This window comes from Mustela erminea, chromosome X (assembly GCF_009829155.1).
Source record: "Mustela erminea isolate mMusErm1 chromosome X, mMusErm1.Pri, whole genome shotgun sequence".
Classification (NCBI taxonomy): Eukaryota; Metazoa; Chordata; class Mammalia; order Carnivora; family Mustelidae; genus Mustela; species Mustela erminea.
In genome coordinates this window covers 110,823,423-110,838,831 of record NC_045635.1, presented here as the reverse complement: position 1 = coordinate 110,838,831, position 15,409 = coordinate 110,823,423, and the positions used below count along the sequence as shown (strand labels likewise).

General features: G+C 37.7%; 1 pseudogene; it reads right to left on the bottom strand.

Annotated features, from left to right (window-relative positions):
• Positions 1-1,174: 1,174 nt before the first annotated feature.
• Positions 1,175-15,409, bottom strand: part of LOC116582361 — a 36,834-nt pseudogene continuing 22,599 nt past the window's right edge.

Genomic DNA, 15,409 nt, shown 5'->3' with positions numbered 1-15,409 from the left:
GTCTACATACTGGTAGCATTGGAATCACCTGGAAGCTTGCCAGAAATCTAGAAATCCAAAGGTTCAGATAATAACCCTGGCCTATTGAATCAGAGTTTGCATTTCATCAAGATTCCCCCATGTGATTCACAAAGTTTGAAAACCAAGGGTTTATGTTAACCTCGCCTCTTAAGTCAGCCCTCTTCAATCTTCTTAACCCCTTAGGTTTTATTCCTGTGCTTCACTCTGCTTTGATCTGAGATCCTTACAGCAATCCCTTACTCTAGCCCTCTGAACAAGTCTTTCCTTGTAATATACATGTGCTCCCCAGATGTCTGAAATTCCACTTTTCCTAATGTATGTTGATTTACCAACCAACTTGGTGTCCCTGTTGCTTTCAACATGTAAATATATACTGTATATATTGTAGCTCTACCTCTTTGGAACACAATCTCACACCTCTACCTGTTCAACTCGGTCAGTACTGGGTAAGCTAGACCAACTCCATAGGAAGGAAGGGAATAGGAGAAAGCCAATTTGGCAATACCATAGAGTTACCTAGAATAGATGGGGTATGCACATCTGAAACTTGTTAAATTTCTTATTCCTCTAGTCTTAGATTTTCAGCAGTCATCTGGTCCTTTTCAGAGTTTAAGTCCCTGGAAGATATGCAGAGATCTCTCTTTACTTTTTACACTCTCATTTCTGTTTGTGGGCAGGGAAGTAATAGGGTAGACAAAACAAAGCAATAGCTGATCTAGAAGTCATTGTGATCTGATTCTGGAAATTACAAACTCATTGCAGCAAACATATCAAGATAAATGGCATACCATGCAGAATGTGGAGTGTGCCTTCCTGCCATATCTTCTTCCCCCCCATCAGGTGAACACCATGGCTACCTAGCTGCTTCAGAGCTAGTATGTGAAATTTGTTGCTCTTAGCAGATTAGTATTTGTGGCTCATATTTGTGGCAATCCCTTCTCTGGGAAGAGGTAGTTTATAAGCAAGGGCATACTGTTTCATTTGTATTTAAAAGAACAGTTCCCCTCCTTATGTGGTACCACAGAGACTAAACTGTTCTTTCTATCTCAATTTCTAGCACCCAGTTTTCCTTGGTTATGATTATAATTAGTGAAAAATAAATTCATGCACTAGAGAACCATCTTCAGTATCCATGTTCTTAAAGATGAAACTGTCATGGAAGAGTCTTTTGACAATAACTGACTTTCATTGGATTGGATCTGAGATAGGTTAATCTTTTATTCAATTCTGTTTTCTGGACAATTGTGAAAGAGCAAAGGACTGGTGACTCCTTGAAAAGGATGCTGGACAAGAAACCTGCAGCCATCAGATAGTTATCCTTCCTTTGACTACCTTCATTAGGGCATCTTCCAACATCTTTGTTTTTCAGAGTATAAATGAATGGGTTCAGCATGGGTGTTACTGCCCCATACAACACTGAAATGATCTTATCCTCCTCCTGGGACAATTGAGAGTGTGGGCACATTACATGAAGATTGCTGTCCCATAGTAAATGAAGATCACAGTCAAGTGGAAGCCACGGGTAGAAAAAAACCTCGAGTCTGGCCTCTGCAGGGTGGATCTTCAGGATAGCCACAGCAATATGGAAACTGCTTCTTGTGAAATTACATGCAATCCTTGCCTGGCATAACTATACTATCCTGTAGCTGAATTAGAACTCAAAGAACCAGTGTGAATCATAGAAAAGAGCACTGAAGTAAGGGCATTTTAGTTTTGGTTTGACCATTTACTTGCTGTGTAATCTAAGCGAGCTGCAGTCTCATTATCTATAGGTTAATCTATAGGTTAAAAAATCTATAGGTTTAAAAAAACACTTAGCATATGTTTCCTACCTCACAGAACTGTGAAGTCCTAATAAAATAATGGGTTGGAAAATGCTGTGAAAATTATAAATATATTCAGACATAAAAGTGATGATTGTTTCTGAAAGAAGGAATACAACTAAGATTTCCCCTAATTTAACCTTATTGTTGCTTTTCAAGATAAAAGGGAATATAGGAATTCAGTAGTTGCATTTATAAGCACCTTTCCTTCCGCTCTAATGACAGAAACAATATTCAGTCAGAGAAGAGCTTTAGAAACCATTTAAGTATTAGAACAGATCTCCCACCATCTCTGAATTCCTATCAATAGGCCCTTACAAGAACAACAGAATCTGACCACTCTTGTTCAACATAGTATTAGAAGTCCTAGCAACAGCAATCAGACAACAAAGAGAAATAAAAGGTATCCAAATTGGTAATGAAGAAGTCAAACTCTCTTTCTTTGCAGATGACATGATTCTTTATATGGAAAACCCAAAAGACTCCACCCCCAAACTACTAGAACTCATACAACAATTCAGCAACGTGGCAGGATACAAAGTCAATGTACAGAAATCAGTGGCTTTCTTATACACTAATAATGAAAATACAGAAAGGGAAATTAGAGAATCGATTCCATTTACTATAGCACCAAGAACCATAAGATACCTGGGAATAAACCTAAACAAAGAGGTAAAGGATCTGTACTTGAGGAACTACAGAACACTCATGAAAGAAATTGAAGAAGACACAAAAAGATGGAAGACCGACCATTCCATGTTCTTGGATCGGAAGACTAAACATTGTTAAAATGTCTCTACTGCCTAGAGCAATCTATACTTTTAATGCTATGCCAATCAAAATTCCACCGGTATTCTTCAAAGAGCTGGAGCAAATAATCCTAAAGTTTGTATGGAATCAGAAGAGACCCCGAATCGCTAAGGAAATGTTGAAAAACAAAAATAAAATGGGGGACATCATGTTACCTGATTTCAAGCTTTACTACAAAGCTGTGATCACCAAGACAGCATGGTACTGGCATAAAAATAGACACATAGACGAGTGGAACAGAGTAGAGAGCCCAGATATGGACCCTCAACTCTATGGTCAAATAATCTTCGACAAAACAGGAAAAAATATACAGTGGAAAAAAGACAGTCTCTTCAATAAATGGTGCTGGGAAAACTGGGCAGCTATATGTAGAAGAATGAAACTCGACCATTCTCTTACACCGTACACAAAGATAAACTCAAAATGGATAAAAGACCTCAATGTGAGACAGGAATCCATTAGAATCCTAGAGGAGAACATAGGCAGTAATCTCTTCAATATCAGCCACAGCAACTTCTTTCAAGATATGTCTCCAAAGGCAAAGAAAACAAAAGCGAAGATGAACTTTTGGGACTTCATCAAAATCAAAAGCTTCTGCACAGCAAAGGAAACAGTCAAGAAAACAAAGAAGCAACCCACGGAATGGGGGAAGATATTTGCAAATGACAGTATAGACAAAAGGTTGAAATCCAGGATCTATAATGAACTCCTCAAACTCAACACACACAAAACAGACAATCATATCAAAAAATGGGCAAAAGATATGGACAGACACTTCTCCAATGAAGACATACAAATGGCTGTCAGACACATGAAAAAATGTTCATCATCACTAGCCATCAGGGAGATTCAAATTAAAACTACATTGAGATATCACCTTACACCAGTTAGAATGGCAAAAATTAGCAAGACAGGAAACAACATGTGTTGGAGGGGATGTGGAGAAAGGGAAACCCTCTTCCACTGTTGGTGGGAATGCAAGTTGGTGCAGCCACTTTGGAGAACAGTGTGGAGATTCCTCAAGAAATTAAAAATAGAGCTTCCCTATGACCCTGCCATTGCACTCCTGGGTATTTACCCCAAAGATACAGATGTAGTGAAAAGAAGGGCCATCTGTACCCCAATGTTTATAGCAGCAATGGCCATGGACGCCAAACTGTGGAAAGAACCAAAGATGCCCTTCAATGGATGAATGGATAAGGAAGATGTGGTCCATATACACTATGGAGTATTATGCCTCCATCAGAAAGGACGAATACCCAACTTTTGTAGCAATATGGACGGGACTGGAAGAGATTATGCTGAGTGAAATAAGTCAAGCAGAGAGTCAATTATCATATGGTTTCATTTATTTGTGGAGCATAACAAATAGCATGGAGGACATGGGGAGATAGAGAGGAGAAGGGAGTTGGGGGAAATTGGAAGGGGAGGTGAACCATGAGAGACTATAGACTCTGAAAAACAATCTGAGGGTTTTGAAGGGGCGGGGGGTGGGAGGTCGGGGTACCAAGTGGTGGGTATTATAGAGGGCATGGATTGCATGGAGCACAGGGTGTGGTGCAAAAATTATGAATACTGTTATGCTGAAAATAAAAAATAAATTTATAAAAAGCAAAAAAAAAAAAAAAAACAACATAACAGCTCATTCAAGCTAAGGCTTCAGCATTTGAGAAGAACAAGGAGAAGAATTTAAAGAAGTGAAGTGTTAAGTGATGTCCTCCAGGATCCTTCACTCTTTTAATTGAACCTACTGAGGGTAATTGATTCAATTCCCACATGTCAGTAAGGGACCATACATAAGTAAAAAGTAAATTTAAGTCAAGCAGGAGAGTCAATTATCATATGGTTTCACTTATTTGTGGAGCATAAGGAATAACACAGAGGACATGGGGAGGTGGAGAGGAGAAGGGAGTTGGGGTAAATTGGATGGGGAGATGAACCATGAAAGACTGTGGACTCTGAGGATCTAACTGAGGGTTTTGGAGGGGACTGGGGTGGTAGGTTGGGTGAGCCTGGTGGTGTGTATTGTGGAGGGCACATATTGCATGGAACACTGGGTATGGTGCATAAACAATGAATTCTAGAACACTGAAAAGAAATTTAAAAAAATAAAATAAACTTTAATGTTGTTTTTTGTGAACCAAAACAGATGATTTTAAAGTCTTCAGCCTATCTTTTTCTTTGTGAACTGAAAAATACTTTTTTTAAAGAAGATGCTTAACACTTCTTTATGTGACTTGCTACACAAGAACTAGTTTAAATATACATTATTCTAAGTTGTTTTCAGAGCTAGAAACGTGTTCTGAATACATAGATCTCCTGAACACTGATGCCTACATGTATCTACATTTATATTTACATATATTTTATTTTTTTAAAGATTTTATTTATTTATTTATTTGTTTGACAGACAGAGATCACAAGTAGGCAGGGAGGCAGGCAGAAAGAGAGGAGGAAGCAGGCTCCCCGCTGAGCAGAGAGCCCGATGCGGGGCTCGATCCCAGGACCCTGGGATCATGACCTGAGCCAAAGGCAGAGGCTTTAACCCACTGAGACACCCAGGTGCCTCAATTTACATATGTTTTAAAAAGTAGGGCCAATTTATCCAACCACCGGTGAAACTAAAGATATCAAGCACAAAATTTATGTTTAGTTTCTAGTTCAGGGCCATCACTGAGAGACAACAGAAAGTGAGAGGTAAGAATAAAAGATGGAGAGAAAAGACAGTGTCATTTTCAAGAATGAGATACAGAATAGAATAATTGTGTTGTGGCAAATGAGGGTAGAATGAGGACTGGAAGAAAGTGAAAGGGAGGCATATTTCAGCTGAGTAGGAGGACAGGTTTTCTGTCTAGATAACTAAAGTTATCTAATATGACAGAAGAGCAGTTTTATGAATTAGTGAGCTCACTCCCACATTGATGCAACATTCAATTTCAGCCCGGTCAGCAGTACAGGAGACAGATTTCCTGTATTGGACCACAGTCTGAACTGGGCCCAGTATACAACTGGAGAACCTATGATATCATAATTATGAGGAAGAAGACATGGCAGAGAGAAATAGGAGTTCAGAGAAGGCCGAGGGAAAGAAGAGACATCTAGGGGAAAGATCTAGGGAGTAAAACTAGGGGAATATGGAGGAAGAGAATAAGGAAAGACAGATGGAAAGAGAGAGAAGGAACCATGCTTATCAAAAGGGAGGCAGAGCACTGGTTGGTTAAGCAACTTCCCTTTCTCACCAAGTTTTGAAGTTAGCATTATTGTCACTACTTAACTCTACTTCCACACTTCCTGTTAGGTCCTAAATTCAATGCACCTTTTAAAAAATATACTTTATTGAGGCATGATTGTCACACAATAAGCTGTACATATATAGTGTATACAACTTAATGAGTTTGGAGGTAAGTACATACCTGTGAAACCATAAGTCACTCTTAATCTCACAAAACAAACTGAGGGTTGCTGGGGGGAGGGGGGTTGGAAGAAGGGGGGTGGGGTTATGGACATTGGGGAGGGTATGTGCTTTGGTGAGTGCTGTGAAGTGTGTAAACCTGGTGATTCACAGACCTGTACCCCTGGGGATAAAAATATATGTTTATAAAAAAATAAAAAATTAAAAAAAAAAGTACATACCTGTGAAACCATCACCACAACCTAATCCATAAACATCGCCTCCAAAAATTTCTTCCTGCCCTCTTTATTTATTATTATTATTGTTGTTATTATTAATAATAATATAATTTTTTTAGCAATTTTATAGCATATAACACACTATTGTTAACTATAGGCTTTATGTGGAATGGTAGATCTCAAGGGCTAATGATCCAGAAATCCCATTTCTATATCCAAAGGAATTTAAATCAGGATCTCAAAGAGATATCTGCTCTTTATGTTCATTGTGACATTATTCACAATAGCCAAAACATGGAAGCAACCTAAATACCCACTGGTTGATGAATGGATAAAGAAAATGTGGTATAAAGAAAATGTGGCATATATGAGGCAGTTAGGGTTCATGGGAACAAGCTCCAAGTGAAAAACATTGTACGTCTGAGGTGCTTTCTGTTGGCAGTTGTGGTTAAAATGCTTCTATTGCACAGCAGAACTGGATGCCCCAAGAATGCAGGCCAGATACAAGCCAGCCATAAAAGGGTACACTGAGCTCCAGAAAGCACCAATGATCTCCCTGAGTTGCTTTCCAACCAATTAGGAGGAGGCAACTTTCTATATATAAACAGAGTCTCCCCTCTGTTTAGAGAGACAAGCCTAACTATTCTCTGTTGTTGCTCTGTCTTCCTTCAACTCAAATTGTAGCTCCAATAAAGCCTTACCTGTGCCTTTGATCCTGGGGTCCAGTTTCAATTTTATGGTTGTCAGGCGCAAGAATCTGAATCTGGTAAAATACATATACAATGGAATATTATTCAGTTTAAAAAAGAAGGAAATCCTGCTACTTGTGACCATATGGATAAACCCAGAAGGTATTAATGCTAAGTGAAGTAAGCCAGGCACAGAGAGACAAATATTGCATGATACTACTTACATGAAGAACATAAAATAGTCAAAATCATACAAGCAGAGAATAGAATGATGGCTGCCAGGGATGTGAGGAAGGAGAAATGGAGAGGTACTAGTCAAAGAGTATGAAGTTTCAATTATACAAGATGAGTAAACACAAACCAGGAGAGACTGTGGACTCTGAGAAACAAACTGAGGTTTCTGGGGGGGGGGGCATGGGTGAGCCTGGTGGTGAGTATTAAGGAGGGCATACATAACGAATCTTGGAACACTGAAAAAAATAAAATTAAATTAAAAAAATTTAAGATGAGTAAGTCAACTCACAGTTTGTTTCCATCACACAACGGAACCTATTAGAAAATGACCCACTGTACTACTAATGGCTGAATCCACTGTTCTTTCTCTTCTTTAATTAATTTTATCTAACACTTTTTATAATTCTCACCTCTTGAAATTTTTAGTTCCCTGGCTTCTAAGATTCATTTTCTTTTAATTCACCCCTCACCTCTTTTATTATTCTTGTATTATTTCAGCTCCCTCAAGATATCCCTGCTTGGATATCTTCAGTTTCACCAATATATGCAGAAATGCATATATTTCTGACCTCTAAATATATTCATTTCTAAAATTTCTGTACTATTCAAGATAAGGTAGGTTATTCTATGTCAACAAACAACCCTCAACTTTTGAATGGCTTGAAACAGCAAAAGTATATTTCTTGCTCATGCTACAAATCTATCAGCAGTGGGTCTCTGCTCACTGAAGTAACCTAGGTACTCAGACTGATTAATATTCTTTTTGATGCATGTTTTAGTGAATGCTAAGGCAGGAGAAAAGAGGCATGTTGAATCATGCATTGCATATTTAAGCTTCTGCTTGCAAGTGATGTAAGTCTCTTATTTGTGTTTAGTTGGCTAAAACAATCATGTCAGTGATGCCATGTATTGGGTAAATGGTAATGATGTCACATATCTGGTAAAATTCAAGAATAGGATTGCTTTTGAAAGACTCATATGATCATTATATATTCCTTCCTAATTCCTATAACTTTACTCTTTCCATAGATGGTCATATCTGGCTATATGACTCTGTATAATTCTTTGTATTCATGGCTTCCAAATCTTATAGCTACAAGCCTAGTTATCTTTCTTTTTTTATTTATTAACATAAAATGTATTATTTGTTTTGGGGGTACAGGTCTGTGATTCATCAGTCTTATACAATTCACAGCATTCCCCATAGCACATACCCTCCCCAGTGTCCATCACTTAGCCACCCTATCCCTCTCTTTCTCCCTAGCAACCCTCAGTTTGTTTCCTGAGATTAAGAGTCTCTTATGGTTTGTCTCCTTCTCTGGTCCCATCTTGTTTTATTTTTTTCCTCCTTCCCTCCATGAATCTGTACCCTGCCTTTCAAATTCCTCATATCAGAGAGATGATATGATAATTATATTTCTCTGATTCACTTATTTTGCTTAGCATGATACCCTCTTGTTCCATCCATGTCATTGCAAATGGCAAGATTTCTTTTTTATGGTTGCATAGTATATATATATATATATATATATGGAACTAGAGGGTATCATGCTAAGCAAAATGAGTATGTATCTCACATAATCTTTATCCATTTATCTGTATATCCATTCATCTGTTGGTGAACATCTAGGTTCTGTCCATAGTTTGGCTATTGTGGACATTGCTGCTATAAACACTGGGATGCAAGTGCATCTTTGGATCACTATGTTTGTATCTTTAGGGTAAATACCCAGTAGTGTGATTGCTGAGTCATAGGGTAGCTCTATTTCCAACCTTTTGAGGAACCTCCATACGGTTTTGGAGTGGCTGCACCAGCTTGCATTCCCACCAACTATGTAGGAGGGTTCCCCTTTCTCTGCCTCCTCACCAACACCTGTTGTTTCTGACTGGTTAATTTTAGCCATTCTGACTGGTGTGAGGTGGTATCTCACTGCGCTTTTGATTTGTATTTCCCCGGTGACAAGTTATGTTGAAAACTTTTTCACATGCCTGTTGGCCATTTGGATGTCTTCTTTGCAGAAATATATGTTCATGTCTTCTGCTCATTTCTTGATTGGATTATTTGTTCTTTAGGTGTTGAGTTTGGTAAGTTCTTTATAGATTTTGGATATTAGCCATTTATCTGATATGTCATTTGCAAATATCTTCTCCCATTCTGTCAGTTGTCTTTTGGTTTGTTGACTGTTTCCTTTGCTGTGAAAAAGCTTTTATTCTTGATGAAGTCCCAAAATTTCATTTTTGCCCTTGCTTCCTTTGCTTTGGTGATGTTTCTACGAAGAAGTTGCTGCAGCTGAGGTCAAAGAGATTGCTGCCTGTGTTCTCCTCAAGGGTTTTGATGGATTCCTGTCTCACATTGAGGTCTTTCATCCATTTTGAGTCTATTTTTGTGTGTGGTGTATGGAAATGGTCCAGTTTCATTTTTCTGCATGTGGCTGTCCAATTTTCCCAACACCATTTGTTGAAGAGACTTTTTTTCTATTGGACATTCTTTCCTGCTTTGTTGAAGATTAGTTGACCATAGGGTTGAGGGTCTATTTCTGGGCTCTCTATTCTCTTCCATTGATCCATGTGTCTGTTTTTGTACCAGTATGATACTGTCTTGATGATTATAATCATTTTTGTAATAGAGCTTGAAGTCTGGATTTGAGATGCTGACAACTTTGTTTTTCTTTTTCAACATTCAGGGTCTTTTCTGGTTTCAAATATATTTTAGGATTGTTTGTTCCATTTATTTGAAAAAGGTGATGGTTTTTTGATAGAGATTGCATTAAACGTGTGGATTGCTCTAGGAAGCATAGACATTTTCACAATATTTATTCTTCCAGTCCATGAGCATAGAACGTTTTTCCATTTCTTTGTGTCTTTCTCAATTTCTTTCATAAATGTTCTATAGTTTTCAGGGTACAGGTCCTTTGCATCTTTGGTTAGGTTTATTCCTAGGTATCTTTTTAAAAATTATTATTACTTTTTAATTTTTTAAATATTTTTTATAAACATATAATGAATTTTTATCCCCAGGGGTACAGGTATGTGAATCACCAGGTTTACACACTTCACAGCACTCACCATAGCACATACCCTCCCCAATGTCCATAACCCCACCCCCCTCTCCCAAACCCCCTCTCCCCAACAACCCTCTGTTTTGTGAGATTAAGAGTCACTTATGGTTTGTCTCCTTCCCAATCCCATCTTGTTTCATTCATTCTTCTCCTACCCCCTTAACCCCCCATGTTGCATCACCACTTCCTCATATCAGGGAGATCATATGACAGTTGTTTTTTCTCCGATTGACTTATTTTGCTAAGCATGATACCCTCTAGTTCCATCCACGTTGTCACAAATGGCAAGATTTCATTTCTTTTGATGGCTGCATAGTATTCCATTGTGTATATATACCACAATACCACATCTTCTTTATTCATTCATCTGTTGATGAACATCTAGGTTCTTTCCATAGTTTGGCTATTGTGAACATTGCTGCTATAAACATTCGGGTGCATGTGCCCCTTCGGATCACTATGTTTGTATCTTTAGGGTAAATACCCAGTAGTGCAATTGCTGGGTCATAGGGTAGTTCTATTTTCAACATTTTGAGGAACCTCCATGCTGTTTTCCAGAGTGGTTGCATCAGCTTGCATTCCCGCCAACGGTGTAGGAGGGTTCCCCTTTCTCCACATCCTCCCCAGCATCTGTCATTTCCTGACTTGTTAATTTTAGCTATTCTGACTGGCGTGAGGTGATACCTCATTGTGGTTTTGATTTGTATTTCCCTGATGCCGAGTGATGTGGAGCACTTTTTCTTGTGTCTGTTGGCCATCTGGATGTCTTCTTTGCAGAAATGTCTGTTCATGTCTTCTGCCCATTTCTTGATTGGATTATTTGTTCTTTGGGTGTTGAGTTTGCTAAGTTCTTTATAGATTTTGGACACTAGCCCTTTATCTGATACAGCGTTTGCAAATATCTTCTCCCATTCTGTCAGTTGTCTTACGGTTTTGTTAACTGTTTCCTTTGCTGTGCAAAAGCTTTTGATCTTGATGAAATCCCAATAGTTCATTTTTGCCCTTGCTTCCCTTGCCTTTGGCGATGTTCCTAGGAAGATGTTGCTGCGGTTGAGGTCGAAGAGGTTGCTGCCTGTGTTCTCCTCATATTCCTAGGTATCTTATGATGCACCTGATTTCTGTGCATTGATTTTATATCTTGATATTTTACTAAATTTCTGTATGAGTTCTAGCAGTTTTGGAGTGGAGTCTTTTGTGTTTTCCACATAAAATATTATATCATCTGCAAAGAGGGAGAGTTTCTTTGCTGATTTGGATGCCTTTTATTTCTTTTTGATGTCTGACTGCTAAGGCTAGGGATTGTAGTACTATGGTGAATAGCAGTGGTGATAGTGGTAAGCTCTGCCATGTTCCTGACCTTAGGGGAAAAGCTCTCAGTTTTTTCCCATTGAGAATGATATTCACTGTGGGCTTTTCAGTGATAGCTTTGATGATATTGAGGTATGTACCCTCTATGCCCACACTGTGAGGAGTTTTGATCAAGAAAGGATGCTGTACTTTGTCAAATGCTTTTTCAGCATCTACTGAGAGTATCATATGGTTCTTGTTCTTTCTTTTATTAATGTATTGTGTCACATTGCTTTATTTGTGGATGTTGAACCAAGCTTGCAGCCCAGGAATAAATCCCACCTGGTTGTGGTGAATAATCCTTTTAATGTACTGTTGGATCCTATGGCTAGTATTTTGGTGAGAATTTTTACATCCATGTTCATCAGTGATATTTGTCTATAATTCTCCTTTTTGAAGAGGTCTTTGTCTGGTTCTGGGATCAAGGTAATGCTAGCCTCAGAAAATGAGCTTGGAAGTTTTCCTTCCATTTCTATTTTTTGGAACAGTTTCAGGAGAATAAGTATTAATTCTCCTTTAATGTTTATAGAATTCCCCTGGGAAGCCGTCTGGGCCCAGGCTCTTGTTTGTTGGGAGATTTTTGGTGACTGCTTCAATCTCCTTTCTGGCTGTGGGTCTTTTCAGGTTTTCTATATCTTCCTGGTTCAGTTTTGGTAGTTTATATGTCTCTAGGAATGCATCCATTTCTTCCAGATTGTCAGATTTGTTGGCGTATAGTTGCGCATAATGTGTTCATATAATTGTATTTCTTTGGTTTGGTTGTGATCTCTCCTCTTTCATTCATGATTATATTTATTTGTGTCCCTTTTCTTTTCTTTTAGATAATTCTGGTTAAGGGTTTATCAATCTTATTAATTCTTTCCAAAAACCAGCTCCTAGTTTCATTGATTTGTTCTACTGTTCTTTTGATTTCTATTTCATTGGTTTCTGCTTTGATCTTTATGATTTCTCTTCTCCTGCTGGGTTTAGGCTTTCTTTGTTGTTCTTTTTCTAGCTCCTTTAGGTGTAGGGTTAGGTTGTGTACTTGAAACCTTTCTTGTTTCTTGAGAAAGGCTTGTATTGCTATATACTTTCCTCTCAGGACCACCTTTGCTGTGTCCCACAGATTTTGAATAGTTGTGTTTTCATTTTCCTTTGTCCTCATGAATTTTTTCAATTCTTCTTTAATTTCCTGGTTGACCCATTAATTCTTTAGTAGGATTCTTGTTAGCCTCCATGTACTTGAGTTCTTCCCAACTTTCCTCTTGTTGAGTTCTCATTTCAAATCATCATGGTCTGACTATATGCGGGGAATGATCTGAATCTTTTGGTACCAGTTGAGACCTGATTTGTAACTCAGGATGTTAGCTATTCTGGAGAATGTTCCATGTGCACTATAGAAGAATGTATATTCTGTTGTTTTGGGATGGAATATTCTGAATATGTCTGTGATGTCCATCTGGTCCAGCGTGTCATTTAAAGCCTTTGTTTCTTTGTTGATCTTTTCCTGAGATGATGTCTCCATTGCAGTGAGGTAGGTGTTAAAGTGCCCTACTATTATTGTATTATTGTTGGTGCATTTCTTTGGTTTTGTTATTAATTGGTTTATATAATTGGCTGCTCAAATGTTAGGGCCATAGATATATAAAATACTTAGATCTTCTTGTTGGACAGACCCTTTAAGTATGATACAATGTCCTTCCTTATCTCTTATTATAGTTTTTGGCTTAAAATCTAATTGATCTGATATAAGGATTGCCACCCCAGCTTTATTTTGATGTCCATTAATATGGTAAATTGTTTTCCACAACCTCACTTTCAATCTAGAGGTGTCTTTGGGTCTAACATGAGTGTCTTGCAGGCAGCATATCAATGGGTCTTGTTTTTTTTATCCATTCTGATACCCTGTGTCTTTTGATTGGGGCATTTAGCCCATTTACATTCAGGGTAACTATTGAAATATATGAATTTAGTGCTATTGTACTGCCTGTAAGGTGAGTGTTACTGTACATTGTCTATGTTCCTTTCTGTTCTGTTACTTTTAGGCTCCCTTTTTGCTTAAAGGACCCCTTTGAATATTTATTGTAGAGCTGATTTGGTGTTTGCAAATTGTTTTAGTTTTTGTTTGCCCTTGAAGCTTTTTATCTCTCCTTCTATTTTCAATAACAGCCTAGCTGGATATCATATTCTTGGCTGTGTATTTTTCTCATTTAGAGCTCTGAGTATATCATGCCAGTCCTTTTTGGCCTGCCCTGCCAGATCTCTGTGGATAGGTCTGCTGCCAATCTAATATTTATACTGTGGCATATTACAAACCTCTTGTCTTGAGCTGCTTTCAGGATTTTCTCTTTGTCACTGAGACTTGAAAGTTTTACTATTAGATGATGGGGTATTGACTTATTTTATTGATTTTGAGGGGGATTCTCTGTGCCTCCTGGATTTTGATGTTTGTTCCCGTCCCCAAATTAGGGAAACTCTCTGCTATAATTTGCTCCAATATACCTTCTGCCCCCTCTTTCTTCTTGTTTTGGGATCCCAATTTTCTAATATTGTTTCATCTTATGGTATCACTTATCTCTTGATTTCTCTTCTCATCGTCCTGTAGTTATTCATCTCTTTTTTTTTTTTTCAGCTTCTTTATTCTTCATCATTTGGTCTTCTATATCACTAATTCTCTCTTCTGCCTCATTTATTGTGACAGTGGGAGCCTCCATTTTTTATTGTACCTCATTTATACCTCATTTATTGTACCTCATTTATTGTACCTTTTTTGATTTCAATTTGGTTAGATTTTAGTTCTTTTATTTCTCCAGAAAGTCTTTTGTTTCTCCAAAAGGGGATTCTCTAGTATCTTCTATGCTTTTTTCAAGCCCAGATAGCATCTTGATAATCATCATTCTGATCTCTGGTTCTGACATCTTACTAATATCCATATTGATTAGGCCCCTAGCCATTGGTACTGCCTCTTGTTCTTTTTTTTCTTTTTGAGGTGAGTTTTTCCACCTTGTCATTTTATCCAGATAAGAATAGATGAACGAGAGAACAAAATACTAAAAGGGTAGCAATGACCCCAGAAAAATATACACTTAACAAATCAGAAGAGACCAAAAACTGGGAGTAGAAGATAGAAGAAAGAAAATATAATTAGGCTGATGAATAGAACAGAGACACACACTTGATTTTGGGTGTATTTTGGTCTGTTAGAAGAAACTGCCTTTCCACATTTTTAAGAAAAACTTAAATATATATAAAAAAGGGGGTAAACATGATCTAGGGAGGGAAAATGACTGTATATATGAAAATGAAAAAAGATTCTAAAAAAGGAATTGATACATTAAGAATTTGGTTGAGAAAGAAAAAAGAAAAAAAAAAGGAGAGACTGTGATCAGGCTGGAGACTAGAACAAAGCCATATGCTAGATTTAGGGTATATTTTGATCTGCTAGAAGAAACTGTACCCCAAAATTTAAAAGAAATAAAAACATATGCTTACAAAAATAAGATTAAATATAATGAAGGGATAGAATATGACTATAACAATGAAAATTTTAAAAATATTTTCAAAAGGTATTGCTAAGATAAAATAGTTCAAAAAAGTTAGAAGAATAAATGAAACAAGTGGGATTGGGAGGGAGATAAACCATAAGTGACTCTTAATTTCACAAAACAAACTGAGGGTTGCTGGGGGGAGGGCGTTTGGGAGAGGGGGGTGGGTTATGGACATTGGGGAGGGTATGTGCTATGGTGAGTGCTGTGAAGTGTGTAAACCTGGCAATTCACATACCTGTACCCCGGGGATAAAAATGTATTATATGTTT